We start from the raw sequence: 14688 nt of genomic DNA, 5'->3' as shown, positions 1-14688 counted from the left end.
CTTCAAATTTTGGGTCCGGCTCTTCCTATCTGAGTGTTAGTTAATCTCTCTAACCCTTAGAATGCTTCATTTCTAAAGCTTGAAATTGTAGATAATGTACTCATATACTATTAAATAATTATGTTGCATCTATAATACACTAGTAAATATAAGATAGGAGATTTTTGACCAGAAACCTTCTTCCACCATTTATTAAATTCATGATCTTGGCCTCAGGCTCTCTGAGCCTCAACTGCCTCATCTGTAATAAGAATGTAAATGTTTACCTTGAAGTGATTTAGAAACAATGAAAGTAAAACAAGTAGCAAGAATTGCAGAGCACAATAGATGTTCAGTAAGAGAGAACTGTTTTCATTAAACAGCACTTGTATTCTTTTCCATAACAATAATAACCTTTAAACTCCAGGAGCTCAGAGCCTCTGATTCACTCTCTATTTGAAGTAGTCATAACTCCTTGCATTGTAAATAATTTTGCTGTCTTAATTGTATCCCTCAATTAGCCAATAAGGATTTCTCCCAGTGTCTAGCACTGAACTTGGTTATAGTAGGAGTTGAATAACTTTTTATTTACTGATTGATTTGACTCTGATACAGGCAATTTAAACTTTAAAATATTTTACTTTGATTTTGGGAATATGCAGTTGTGTCAGGTTCCCCAAGACCATCCTAAGACACAATGATTTGCTACAAGGACTCCTAGGACTCAGAAAAAAGGTTATGCTCATGGTTATAGTATGTTACAGTGAAAGGGGGCAGGTTAAAATCAGCAAAGGGAAAATTCAGCTGAGACCAAGACTAGAAGAAGCTGTGTGCAAGTTCTCAGTGGTGTCTCATCCCAGTAGAGTCACAGGAGGACACACTCAGTTCTCCCAGTAACAGTATATGACAGTATGTGTGAAATGATGCCAACCGCAGAAGCCCACCCAGAGCCTGGTGTCCAGGGTCTTATTAGGGGTCAGTCACTGAGGCATGTAGTACCTACATGGTTGACCTTAGTTACTCAGACACCAGTCTTCCCACTTCACTATCCCCGAACACTTGAGGAAAAGCAGGTGTTCACAATAAATTACATTGTTAGGAAAAAAATGTATCTGATCAAGCTGGTAGAGTGTGACTCAGTGTCTCTGGTATACAAACACAGGTATTTACCATAAATACAGTGTGATGTAAGGCATCAGTCATACAAAAATCGTTCTTCCCAGACAGAATATACCAAAGACTAAGATGGTTCCTCCCAGGAGTCTACCAAAGGCCAGTCCTGAAGACAGACCTTTCTTTGAAATGTGCAGAGTTTGAGCAATCCAGGACTGCTGAGTTAACCTTTCCTTGCCCAGTAATACATTCACATATGGAAAAACTTTTTAAAATATAAGAACATTCATGGAAAATTAGTCCTCCTACTGTTTCCTTATCCGCCTAGTTCTCCTAAACATAGTAAAAAATAATCTTAATTTCTGATGAAGTTTTTTCAGCTATGTGTATACATTTTCCTCTTTTAGGAAATTTCTAAGCAAAGTTTGATATTTTAATTATGAGTATATCTTAGAGCTCTTTCCACATTAGCACATAAATAAGCAACCTCATTATTTTCTATGACTACATAATTGTCCATTTTGTGATTGTACCATAATTGATTTAATCCATTTTTTATATATATTTATATAGTTTCCAATATTTTGCCTTAGAAAGAATGATTCAATGACTGACCTTGTACAGAAGATATTTTGAAAGCATGCAAGTATATCTGTAGGATAAATACTTACAAGTAGAATTTCTGGGTCAATTTTGATATATACTTCCAAATGGACTTCCAGTAGAGTTTTGCTAATTTGCACCTAAACCAGTTTGTGATTATTATGACATTAAAGCAAAGGTTACAAAGATAGATAATTATAAGTTTCTAAGTAGCAGCAACATGTAAAGTATAAATATGAAGCATCATATTTCAACCTGAAGCAAGCAAATCTTAGGAAGGACAATTTAATATAGCATTAAGTATAGTATTAATATGGATATAGAGGATTAAGGGACAGTGCTTGGGTGTGTTTTGTGTTGTTTTGTTTAATTCTATATATATATATATATATATATATATTTTTGCGGTACGCGGGCCTCTCACTGTTGTGGCCTCTCCCGTTGCGGAGCACAGGCTCCGGACGCGCAGGCTCAGCGGCCATGGCTCACGGGCCCAGCCGCTCCGCGGCATGTGGGATCTTCCCAGACCGCGGCACGAACCCGTATCCCCTGCATCGGCAGGCGGACTCTCAACCACTGTGCCACCAGGGAAGCCCCTATAAATTTTTATGTATCAAAAAATGAGAGCACTGCTATAGATACTTTTGTGATAGTGTTTCCATCTTGACCTCTCACTAACCTCGGATATGAGTGTGTAAATAAAGTAATAGTTATAACCAGGTTGGACAACTAGACATAAAAGAATAAATTACTGTGAACAGTAGATTTGTCCATTAACCCTATCATGGAGAGTACAGCTTCATGAACTTGTATCATTTCCTGTCAGGAGAGTTTTCCCCTAGAAAGAGAATATTTTTCTCTAAATGAAACTGGAAATAAAAACTGTTTTAAATAGAGTAGAATCACATTTCAATTAATTTAACTGGAGTGTGAAGAAAGCATTTCCGGCAGATAAGCTAATACTGTCTTCATTTTGATGACGTACTTGGCCATTTTGTGTGGTCCTAGGGTTTTTGTTATGACAATGGATTCTTTTTTCCTTTGTCATTGTCATTTCTGACACAAGAACAAGATATCAGAATTTTAATATCATGTATATATTTTCAGTGATTTTGGCTAAGCTAAATTACCAGCAGGCTACATTATTGTAATTCTCTCTTTGCAAGTCTCACAGCTGCAAGGTTTCTTGTTCATGACAAGTTTCATGAACACATTTCTTCTTGTTGGAGCTTCTTCTAGACCAATGGCTACCTGTGGCATATTTTATGAGTTGTAAAGGAAATCATTTAAAGACTTTTATACCTTGAGATTTTTCCATGCTGGTGATTTGTATGTAACAAGTCTTTTGTACCTTGCTTAAATTCAGCTTTTTGAATTCTAAAGAGCTTATCAATAGCAGGCCTTTTCATTTTAGCATTTAATTATATACGATAGAAGAAATAACGAAATTTAATATTTCCAGAGCTAGATATTTAATCAAGTTAATTACTGTGATTCTTTACTTTTTTATCTAAAGCATCTGGGACTGTGTTATTGTTATTGTCTTCACTTGCAGAGAGGCACTAGTTTTTGTGTAGTTATAGAGGTAAATAACTTGGAATATTTACTTCCTGCCTACATACCCACTTATTTTCTTTTTTTATTTTCAATTGACATTTTGCTGACTATCTCTTAGAAAAGAAAAATTGAGAGTGATAGTTTTTTTTCTTTGAATCAGAGAGGAAGAAAACACCTTCTAAAATCATTCATTTAAATCCCAGTTGATAAGAGCATTAAATAAATGTCTCTATCTTCTCTGAGCACCATCAAATGGTCCTTCTCTTTGTATAAAGGAAGACAATACTTCCTTCAGAGATTCTCTCCTTTGCTTTGACATGTTACCTGTATTCAAGACACACGCTGTCCCCTATTCCAAAAGCACTCTTTCCTTCAGTGGTGGACTTACTCACCTGTTTTCTGTTTTGTCTGTCTTCTTAACACTCGTTAGAAACTTTCAGAGATCTGAATTCAAATCCCCTCCCAGCTTATTAATCTTGGGAATGCTTTTCCTCATCTTTAAGAATGGTGACAACAATACTGTCTTAGTCCTTTAGGCCTGCTATAACAGAAATAACATAGACTGGGTGGATTATAAACAACTGAAGTTTATTTCTCATAGTTCTGGAGGCTGAGAAATTCAAGACCAAGGCACCGGTAGATCTGGTGTCTAGTGAAGGCTTGCTTCCTGGTCCATAGATGACCATCATTTTGCTGTCCTCACATGGCAGAAAGGACAAAGGAGCTCTCTCTAGGGTTTCTTCTACAAGAGAACTAACACCATTCATTAGAGCTCCACCTTCATGACCTAATCATCTCCTAAAAGACTCACCGCCCAATACATGGGGGTTAGGATTTCAACAAATGAATTTGGCGGGAACATGAACATCTAGCCTACAGCAAGTGTCAGTCTTTCTCTTTGGTGATATCATATAGGTACATCCAAAAGTACTGAGAACATAGTAGGCATTTAAAAAATAAATATTTTCTTGCCTTGTTAAATTAGTTAAATGAAAACAGAATGAGTCACTGCATCCAGATTGTATTTATACTGATATTCTAGTCAACATTGGGTTTTTAGTAATTGACCAAAGGCTACAGCCCTACATTCTAGGTTGAGAGTTTATTTGATATCTTTCCTGCTGAGATAATCAGTAATAGTGATGCAGGAAGCTTGGCATTTTAGGCAAGCTGGAAATCCAGAAGATTCTATCCTATTTGAAAAAGTCTTATAGAGTAGCAGGGCTCTTGTTATAAAGAAAAATTTCTTCTGCTGGTGGCCCAAGGAAGCTTGGGGATTTATTTATTTATTTTTTTTTGAGGAATGAGTTTAACTCTGTTCTACTGATTTTCTCTTCTAAAGCCCTTCATGTTTATGTAAGATACAGCTTCCCTAAAGATTCAGAATGGTAAGGTAATAATGATATATAAAGCTTTGATGAAATCACTATTCAAATAAATTTTTTTAAAGGCTAAATGAATGAAAGTGTTCTAAAGAAGAAGAAAAAATCTTCTTATATCTTGGAGTAAGTCCCCTTAAGATCACTTCCACATGTGATAATCAATTCATAAAGTATGTGTGAATGGAAAGTATAACCAATAATAACAAAGATAAACATTAATAATTAAATTAACATGATGAGATCAAAGAGATAGCTATATTTTTCCTCCAAGAGCAAGACTAAATATAAGTGCTTATCTGCTGGGTTTGAGATGCAGATTGAGAATAATATTAGGCAATAGGCCCATTAGGGACTGACACTCATTTGGCTACACGTAAAGTTTATACCCTTTCTTGAGCATTCATCATGTGCCAAGAACTGCATGGAAAATGTTCCTTAGAACATTTTCATTTAGTTCTTTCAATACACTTATGAGATAGGTATAATTATCTATTCATAGTAGAAGCATTAAGTAAAATTTCCAGATTTAACGGCAAATACATTTCAAGGACAGAATTTTAACTAAATTCAGCCTGATTCTATAACTAGAATTCTTAGCCACTGCAAAGCAAGGGTCATTGTCTATTTATTTGAATAAGTATGCAAGCGTCTGATCCATGAGTCACACAACAAAGACCATTACTTTAGTCCTTGCCCTTAATAGTAAACCGTAGGGACCTCCATAGGCTGCCTCTCTCCTTTCGGGAAAGTTGATGACTGCAGCCTGCTCCCCTACCCCCTTCAGAGTTTAATCAATTTGCCAAGGTTCAGTCTCTCCACAAACAGTGGTGACCAAAATGGTCTTAATATTCCCTTTAGCTTACCTAACATTATTCAGGTTCCTTCCTGACCATAGGCCTCTGATCTCCCTTTTCTTGAAGCATTTACTTTATTTATTTAGGCTGTGCAGTGCAGTTTGTGGGATCTTAGTCTCACAGGGATTGAACCTGGGCCGTGGCAGTAAAAGCACCAAGTCCAAACCACTGGACTGCCAGGGAATTCCTTTGGAGCATTTACTTTAGAAAAATTGCAACGGTACATTTTTTTCTCTGTTCTTTTGACACGTATGTAAGTTTTCTCCCAGTCTCTTGCCAGTTTCCAACCCAGGGAATGTCTTTCTCCAGGACCTGAGAACTATGTCTTGGAAATCTAAACTTCCAAGGAGATGGTAACATTATCTCTCTGTCTCTGTGGGCCGGTAGGAGCCTAACATAGTATGGGCACCAATTAGCAAACATACATGGCCTAATCGCAGAGTAAAAAAATATTTGCAAATACAAGAATAACTCAATGTGCTCAACACATCCCATTGATCAACCTCCCCCCTACTGCCCTCCAGTACTCTTCCACTAGCTCACCTTGCTCCACTAGAGTGATGAAGCATATGAGACTGCTAAAATAATCAAAAGTGCCTGGAAATTTGTAAAACCAGAGAGAAATATTAAATGATATTTAATATCACCTACCACCCAGGGAAAATATCATTATTATGTCAACTAGTTGAAACTTGGTTTAGACCCACGACATCAATTTCTATGCCCACCATTTACAATGTTCCTTTCACAAAGTGGATGTTTAACAAATCTGTTTTGAATAAAATATAGCTCAGAGACTAAGAAACCAATGAGATAAATTCTCTCCCAGCTGTAATAACAGAATAACAAAAGGAATTAATGACCTTGATTAATTATTTTATTGGTTTGACAGTGCTGAAATAACTGGCTTAACAGGGCTCTACTGTACCTGAATCTGTTGTTTGTGCAACTACTGAGTCTTGGGTTGGGAGAAGCAGCTATAAATGTCAACCTTATGTATCGATACAGAAACAGCTACAGAAGACAAATGGACAATTTGCAAAAATGTTAGTATCAGCCTCTTCCTTGGGAGATGTTATGTCCTGCAAAAAGAGTAATTGAAAGATAATCCTGCAACAAAAATAACAACTGATTCGGGGCTTCCCTGGTGGCGCAGTGGTTGAGAGTCCGCCTGCCGTTGCAGAGGACACGGGTTTGTGCCCCGGTCTGGGAGGATCCCACATGCCGCAGAGCGGCTGGGCCTGTGAGCCATGGCCGCTGAGCCTGCGCGTCTGGAGTCTGTGCTCCGCAACGGGAGAGGTCACAGGAGTGAGAGATCCACATACCGCAAAAAAAAAAAAAAAAAAAGAAAGAAAAGCCATACTTCCAAGCCATGCTTGAGTTTGTTTTACATCCAGGAAATAATACAGTAATATTGTTCTATTTCACCAGGGTACTCTGAGGAATAACTAGTAAAAGTGGCTATAGCACACTTTTGTAAAAGTAGAAGCACTATGTAAATGCTAAATAAGACTTAGGGTCATAAACACACAACCATGGCTATGTTCATAACAAAGAATAATACATTCGAATAAATAAATGGCACATATCCCACACAGAAATCAGAGGACCCTTAGTTCTTAGGCAGCTTTTAATAATTTTCAAGAGAATCCTCTCTGAGGGCAAGAGATTGATGCTGACTCCTTTCAGATCATTCTAAGTAACTCCTTTCAGATCATTCTAAGTAAAAGGATTCCATCTCTTCCTGATTGCTAATCATGTATTAGTGGTAGCCAGAATAAAATCTCAGAACTATTGAATTTGGTCCTGAACACTATCAAATAAACTGTCCAATGTGTATTTACTCTCTCTGCCACATGAAAGATCACAAGATTTTTCTCTGCATCTATTCAGAGAGTAAAATGGAATTGTCCAATTTAAACATAAAAGTCAGTTATATGGAAAATATAAGTGTTTTTCCAAGTCCAAGTTGCTCTCTGTTGCAATAGCCTACTAAGTTAGTCGCCTTAACTTCCTTTTTTTTTTTTTTTTTTTTTTTTTGTGGTACATGGCCTCTCACTGTTGTGGCCTCTCCTGTTGCGGAGCACAGGCTCCGGACACGCAGGCTCAGCGGCCATGGCTCACGGGCCCAGCCGCTCCACGGCATGTGGGATCTTCCCGGACCGGGGCACGAATCCGTGTCCCCTGCATCGGCAGGAGGACTCTCAACCACTGCGCCACCAGGGAAGCCCCCCTTAACTTCCTTTTCATTTTTGGATTCAATTTTAGAAAATGGAATTTCTCTGTAATACAGTTACCACCAGCATTACTCTTAAGGGAATTTGTATTCAGACAAATTATGTGCCATAGGAGAGGAGTCTCTCCATGAAGATTGATGACACTGTGACCTTCATGGGTTCACCTGCTAGAGGAAGGAGAACTGGATAGGAATAACCATCTACACTGGGGACACACTCCACAGGTTCAACTTGGCCCTTAGTCATTGGTAATCTATTACTCACTTCTGGTAGGCATTTACATAGACTCACATTATGAGGAGACTTTGAAAAAGAGTTGAGGTTGTGTGTTCTGGAAAGAGAAATTAGGAAGGAATTCCCTTTAGTACTTAGCAGTTACTCCCTTAGACCATCCCCTGAGGAAATCTTACAAGGAAGTACTTTTGATGTCACTGCCAAATTGAGTTCAGTATTCCTGTATATTCCTATATTTACTGTATGTCTTTTGTGTGAGAATTTCAAGATTTTAAATGACTTCACAAACTTCCACACTGTATTTCTTCCACAGCTACTATGATATAAGGGGGTGACTCTTCTACCTTCCCTCTAATATTTTTTTTAAACAAGACAGAAAAGTTATCTTTAAAGAATCTTTACTAGGAATGGCCAACCTGTTCAGAAATAACTTCACTGAAAGCTTCATGCCTTTTCAGAATTGAACTTAAGCTGTATCTTCTCCTTTTCTCTTTTAAGGCCCTGAAATAATTGGAAGAATATTTTTATTATACCATCCATCTGGAAAAGGAAGGCTGGGGTACTCTGAGAAGGACCGTTCTTTCTTGTGGTATTTTTGGCGCTGTCTCAGGGTGGGATGTTTGATATGTCACGAGGAAGACGGCGTTCATTAGATTTTCAGCCCATTTGCGCAGGCACCAGAAGAGCTCAAAGGGGAATGATCAGCATCCGGCCAGTAACCTATAAAATTTCTATCTTTTGACTTTTAGTTCTAACTAATTTTTATAACAGCAATTTTTTTTTCCTTTTTGTTAAGATTCTTTTTTTTTTCTTTACTGCTTTTTTACACTGAATTTCTTAGTAGTCTAACCACGTGCCCAGGACCATTTGCCATTTTATAATAATAGTAATAATCCATACTTATTCAGGATGGTTCCCTCAGCTCTGAGCACTTCGCAGATGCCAGCGCATTAAACCCAGTAAGTTCCCTGATGGATAGGCACATAGTATCCTTCTATCTTCTTGAATTTTTAGACAGTGAATTTTTAGGTGGGAGATTAAGAAATTTAGATACGTGTTCATGTTCATTCTCATCACTACTGTTGCTGCTTTACTGTGCAGAAGTATAACATTATAAACAAACTCAAGATTGAAACAATATGACCTTATTAGCTATATTAGTTTCTTTGTAATAAGTAGGTCATTGATTTGGGCAGAATTTCATGATACGTTGCCTGTTAATTAGAAGCACTGGTTTCTGTCCATTAATCATTATCTAAGACTAAAGGGTAAAATTTTTGTCTGAATCAGTCTCTTTTTTGAGTTTCCCAACCAATTCAGCTTTGTTTGCAGTAGCTACAAAGAATGTTAATATACATGAATCAAAATTTAACAGAGTGTCAGCAAATTCACATGCAGATGTAAATTATTAACCTGTAGGATTTAAACATAAAATAAAGAAATTCATACAACTGTATGTATTTTAGGTTCTGGACATACTTTGGCAGTGTTTCTGGGCAATTGTTTCTATGGCTTAGGTATGATTATTGATAGAAAATTTGTACCTGAGAATATATATAAAAAAAAAGGTAAACCAGAAATTGGTTAAAGGTCATATAGCTCATTCAAATGCAAAAGTGGCACTAAAGATATATTGAGAACCAGAAGTTGATGTATATAACATTTGTTTTTAGTAGTATCTTTCTCTTATAATCCGTCTTTTGGCCCTGTTAATGGCCCCACTCCCTCCTTGGTCCAGCACTTTACCACAGGAAATTAAGCATAAAGATTAAAATAGAGGGCTTTGCAACATCATGGGTTAGCATTGGAATCCAGCCCCACCCCTTACTTATTACAGAGGATGGGTAGTCTACATAACTTCTTTGATCCTTGATTTCCTCATTGGTAATAGAGGTTAATAAAAACACCACCACAACTACATAGGGTTGTTGGATGGATTAAATATACATAAAGGGATTAACCATGTGTTAGGTATCAAGTCTGTGTTCAATAAATAATAACGATATTAGTAACAATTAATTTCTTATTCTCTAGTTATTATGTCTTGGGTCTTTACTTGTGGTTTCCTTTCCCAGTTAGCATCCCAGTCTCTGTACCAACACTGTATGCATCTAACATTTGTTCCTCTGAATTTCAATGAAATCTACTGTGACTTTGTTTTATCCTCATGAGCCAAGATGTTTAGAGTATTTGATGGGACTACTAGCTAGACTGATAATCCTTATAGAGCCAATAGTAAGTGAAAAACAAAGTAAAACTTCCAGGTATTTTCTTTTACCCAATTTGGCAGTGAACACATATTTTAAGAAAGAAACTCTAAAGGCCATACAAGCAGTCATAGAACTTACAGCTAAAAGGTTTTCGTCCAGCAAAAACCTTTCTTTTTAGTAATGAAGTAATTAAGTCTCAGAAACTTTTCAAGGACATAAATGTGGTATATCAGTCTGAATTTATTTAGGAGACAGAAACTACATCATTTTTTAAACCCAGTATAATATATATATTTATATATTTATACATATATATATTTATATATATATTTCTAATTAGCTAATGAAGAACTGAAGAGCCAAAAACTATCACAGAGGTAGTAATTGTGGGGCAGTTTCCACTCCTGATGCAGAGAAGGGGCTGAAATTATTGAAATTTAGAAGCTACAAGGAAGGATTCTGCAAAGCTGAAGCACAGACTGCTAAACAGATGATGCCGTTAAGCCTGTACTGATGTCTCTAAGAAGAGGGACCCCATGGAGCCATTAGTCAGAATTGTTGGCTTGTGCTGGTATCTCCAAGGCAGGGGGACAATGAAACTGGTCCTACAAATGTTTGACAAAACTTCAAACTGGATTCAACAACTACTAACTAGAATGAACTGCAACTACCAAGTGAAGACACATTGCTAGAATAATCCTGACAGGAGGAAGGAACAAGTTTCTTCTTCCCCCTCCAGTCTTCTATTTTCCCTCTAGGGTCCCTCACTGGCTGAGCACAAAAGGGATCCAAAGTGGGAAAACAGAAATGTGGTTGGCAGTTCCAGCCCCAGCATCACAGATTATTGAACAGAGGGTTAAATCTGATGTACTTTACTAACTGGCATAAACAGTTAGTGAAATAATCAGGTATAGCACCAAACCAGATAGAATAACTCTGATGGTATTTCCACATAATTTATAATAGTTCACACCTTGACTTCCTCTCATTTGGCCTATTTCATGTCATGGAAGATTTTGAAATCAGACTGTTAGTCTCTCATCCATCGGATACTGGAAATTTGCTAAGAGAATAGATTTCAGGTGCTCTTACCACACATACACCCAAATGGTAACTATGTGAGGACATGGAGATGTTTATTAACTTGACTGCAGTAATGTATATCAAATCATTATGTTATATGTCTTCAATATATACAGATTTTATTTTTTAAATATCAAGAAGGAAATTCCATGAGGCAGGAACTGAAACTTTAGTGGGTCTACACTCTAGCTGGAGTGGATTAACCTTGGCTGCACACTACCACCCAAGATTTTTACTCTCCATACAATCTTCTACACTCAGAGGAATTCTCTGTTTGAGATACTCTCTTGAGCTTTGGCAATTCACTTCCTTCCCCATGTTTCTCTCAACCTAATCTTGTTTCATTTTCTTTCTTTGTTTCCATGGTTTCTGTACACTTAGTTCAATGGACCTCCTCTCCACCTCTTGACAAAGATTTCCACTGTGGAAAAGTATCTGTAATCAGCTGATTCATACCACACTACACGTAGTTGCCGTCATCCAGTGCATTTGGTTAGGTTACATTTCAATAACAATCTATTACCCTAATCTCTTATCTTTAGTTTCAGTGTACTCTAACACATCTTTCACATATTAATGGTTAAGGATGTGGCTTTAGACCCATGATGCCTGAGTTTAAATCCTAGCTGTGTTATTTACTTACTGTGTGACCTTGGAACAAATCTCTGTACTTTAATGGCCTCAACTCTAAAACTCCTACCTTCTTTGTTTGTGGTAAGGAATAAATTAGTTAGCACATGTCAAGGGTTTAGAACACTGATGAGCATATAGCCAGTAGTTTAGAAATGCTAGTTATTATTTCACTGGGATCACAGTTATCTTCCAAATCCAAGTAGGTGAACACTTTTGGCTTAACACCATACTAGCTATCTGATTTTGTGAAGATTATTTAATTTTCCTGAGATTTAATTGCTTTCCATGCTTAAAATATTGCTTGAAATGGAGATAGTATGTAACTTACAATATAAGGTGGTTGTTAGGATTAAATGATAGTGCACAATTGAGTGGTTGTATGTTTGAGCCAGACCTGAGACTTAGATAGACCAGTGGGTGGTATACACAATGACTACTTCTTAGAAGTCCCCTTAGTCCTCCAAATAGACCAACCACTTGAATGTAATACAAAGTTCTAGTGTTTATAAAAATGTCACAGACTGTGTAATTTTGCTAAAACATTACCCAGCCACAGCTTTAATTTACACAGGTTATAGGAGCACAGTGTAAAAGAATGTGAACTTCTCCTTTTTAATAGACTTATCCAAAAACAAAGAGCAATTGAAGGAAATCAGATGAAGAGAAAGAATAAGGAGTGTTACTGAGTCCAAGCTCATACTGCTCACTGAAAGGCGGACCAATAAATCAAAAGATCAGTTGTTGGGGCAAGAAATAGTGACTTTATTCAGAAAGCCAGCAGACCGAGAAGATGGTGGACAAATGTCCCAAAGAACCATCTTACCCGAGTTAGAATTCAGGCTTCTTTTATACTAAAAGGGGAGGGAGGGAGTGTGGCTGGTAGTTGCAAACTTGTTTGTGTTGGAATCTTTTGTTCTTGCAGCTGTTCATGTAGATCTGGTCACAATATTCCTATAAACTTCCAACAAGACAATTATTACTGCAGCACTTTATCTCTATATGAATGGAAAAGTGTTATACATTTAAAGATCAGAGCCTTGAGAATGGACTATTCTGTATATTTCAGGCTATAGGTAATGTTTTTTTTTTTACAGTCTGACTAGACAAACGCACAGAGCCAGCATGACTAAGCACAGGCAACAGAGCACAAATGTTAGAGCTAAAGGAATAGATCCAATATGGAGTCAGGTTTGTTCTTCTCTGTTACAGGAACCCATCAAAAAGAAAATAATATGGGAATAATATGGGAGAGAGGTCTAGAAGAAAGGGCCAGGCAGAGCAGCAGGACCTAGAATGATTACAGTTGACATGTAAGGGATGCACCTGACCACTCTAACCCAAGATGCACCTGGGTCCTTTTCTCACTCCCAGATTCTGTTTACTCTGAGAAAGAAAGTTTCACAGGATCAGGATACTAATCTCTCTGCTGTGGAATCTCTCACCTTTTGAACGACTGTGCATAAGAAGTATGGAATACTTCACTTCTGGCCAGAAGAAACCAGGCAGGAGCTTACAGAGCAAAAGAGCAGGATGGTGGTAATTACATTTGCAATAAGACTTCACAAAATGATCTAGTAGTTACATATGAAAGCATCTCTGGAGATTCTCAGGTATACTAGGAAAGAAGAAACATGGAAAAAGGTTCAATTTTCTGAGAAGATGGTGTTTTTGATTTTTTACTTTCAAAAATAAACATTTGCACTAACCATTGGTAAATCTTGAAATACCAGCTATATATAGTAAAACCTTGTATATGACCTGGCACATAGCAGGTGACCAATATCCTTCACTGCAAAAAAGGCATAATAGTTATCAATTTCCATCCAAAATCGAAGGACAATTTCCTACTGGTATTCCTTTACTTACACGGTTTCCTTGTTTCTAGAATATCTCCAGTCAACATCCCACAGATATTCATTATAAGTGCAATTTTCTAGTCAAGGGAAAGCTTACTCTTTGAGACCCACTTCAGACAACTATCCTTTATACCTTCACTGCTCAGTTTTGTCCATAAAACAGCTAAATCAGTATTACTCTGGAGCTTGTTAGAAATGCAGATTCTAGGTTCCACACTAAATCTACTAAAACAGAATTTGCATTTTACGATCACCTCCAAGAGATTACCTTCATTAATACTTGAGAAGCCTGGATTTCTCACTTAATTTGTGCAGGTCTTATATATCCTGGTAAATTGAAAGTTACTTGAGAAAAGTCTGTACACCTTTGATAAACTCCACTGCCTAGTGTTTTCTAAATAACAAATATTTTTTTAAATGTTTATTAAATTGGATTTAGAACATTGGTCTCATCCATGTGAAAAGTTAATCATTTGTAACATTTTTTTTTTTTTTTTGCGGTACGCGGGCCTCACTGTTGTGGCTTCTCCCGTTGCGGAGCACAGGCTCCGGACGCGCAGGCTCAGCGGCCATGGCTCATGGGGGCAGCCGCTCCACGGCATGTGGGATGTTCCCGGACCAGGGCACGAACATGTGTCCCCTGCATTGGCAGGTGGAGTCTCAACCACTGCGCCACCAGGGAAGCTCGTAATATCTTTTTAAACTAGATCATTTTAATCTAAAATTAGTGATATTTTCGATCAAACGCTATAATCAGAAAAAACAAACAAAAAAAAAGAGCTTGTCAGTGTTCTCATCCTCCCTTTCCAGTAATGAAATGTTACATGTTTGCCTCATAGAAATAATATCATCACCATGTTTTTCTAGCAAAGAGAAAGCAAAGACTAATAGACTTTCTCCTGTTAATCTCCTTGCCCAAACTAGATCCAACAAATGGTATCATATCA

Source organism: Globicephala melas, chromosome 18 (genome assembly GCF_963455315.2).
Source record: "Globicephala melas chromosome 18, mGloMel1.2, whole genome shotgun sequence".
Taxonomy (NCBI): Eukaryota; Metazoa; Chordata; class Mammalia; order Artiodactyla; family Delphinidae; genus Globicephala; species Globicephala melas.
The sequence above is the reverse complement of the archived record's forward strand: the minus strand, read 5'-3'. Positions refer to the sequence as shown.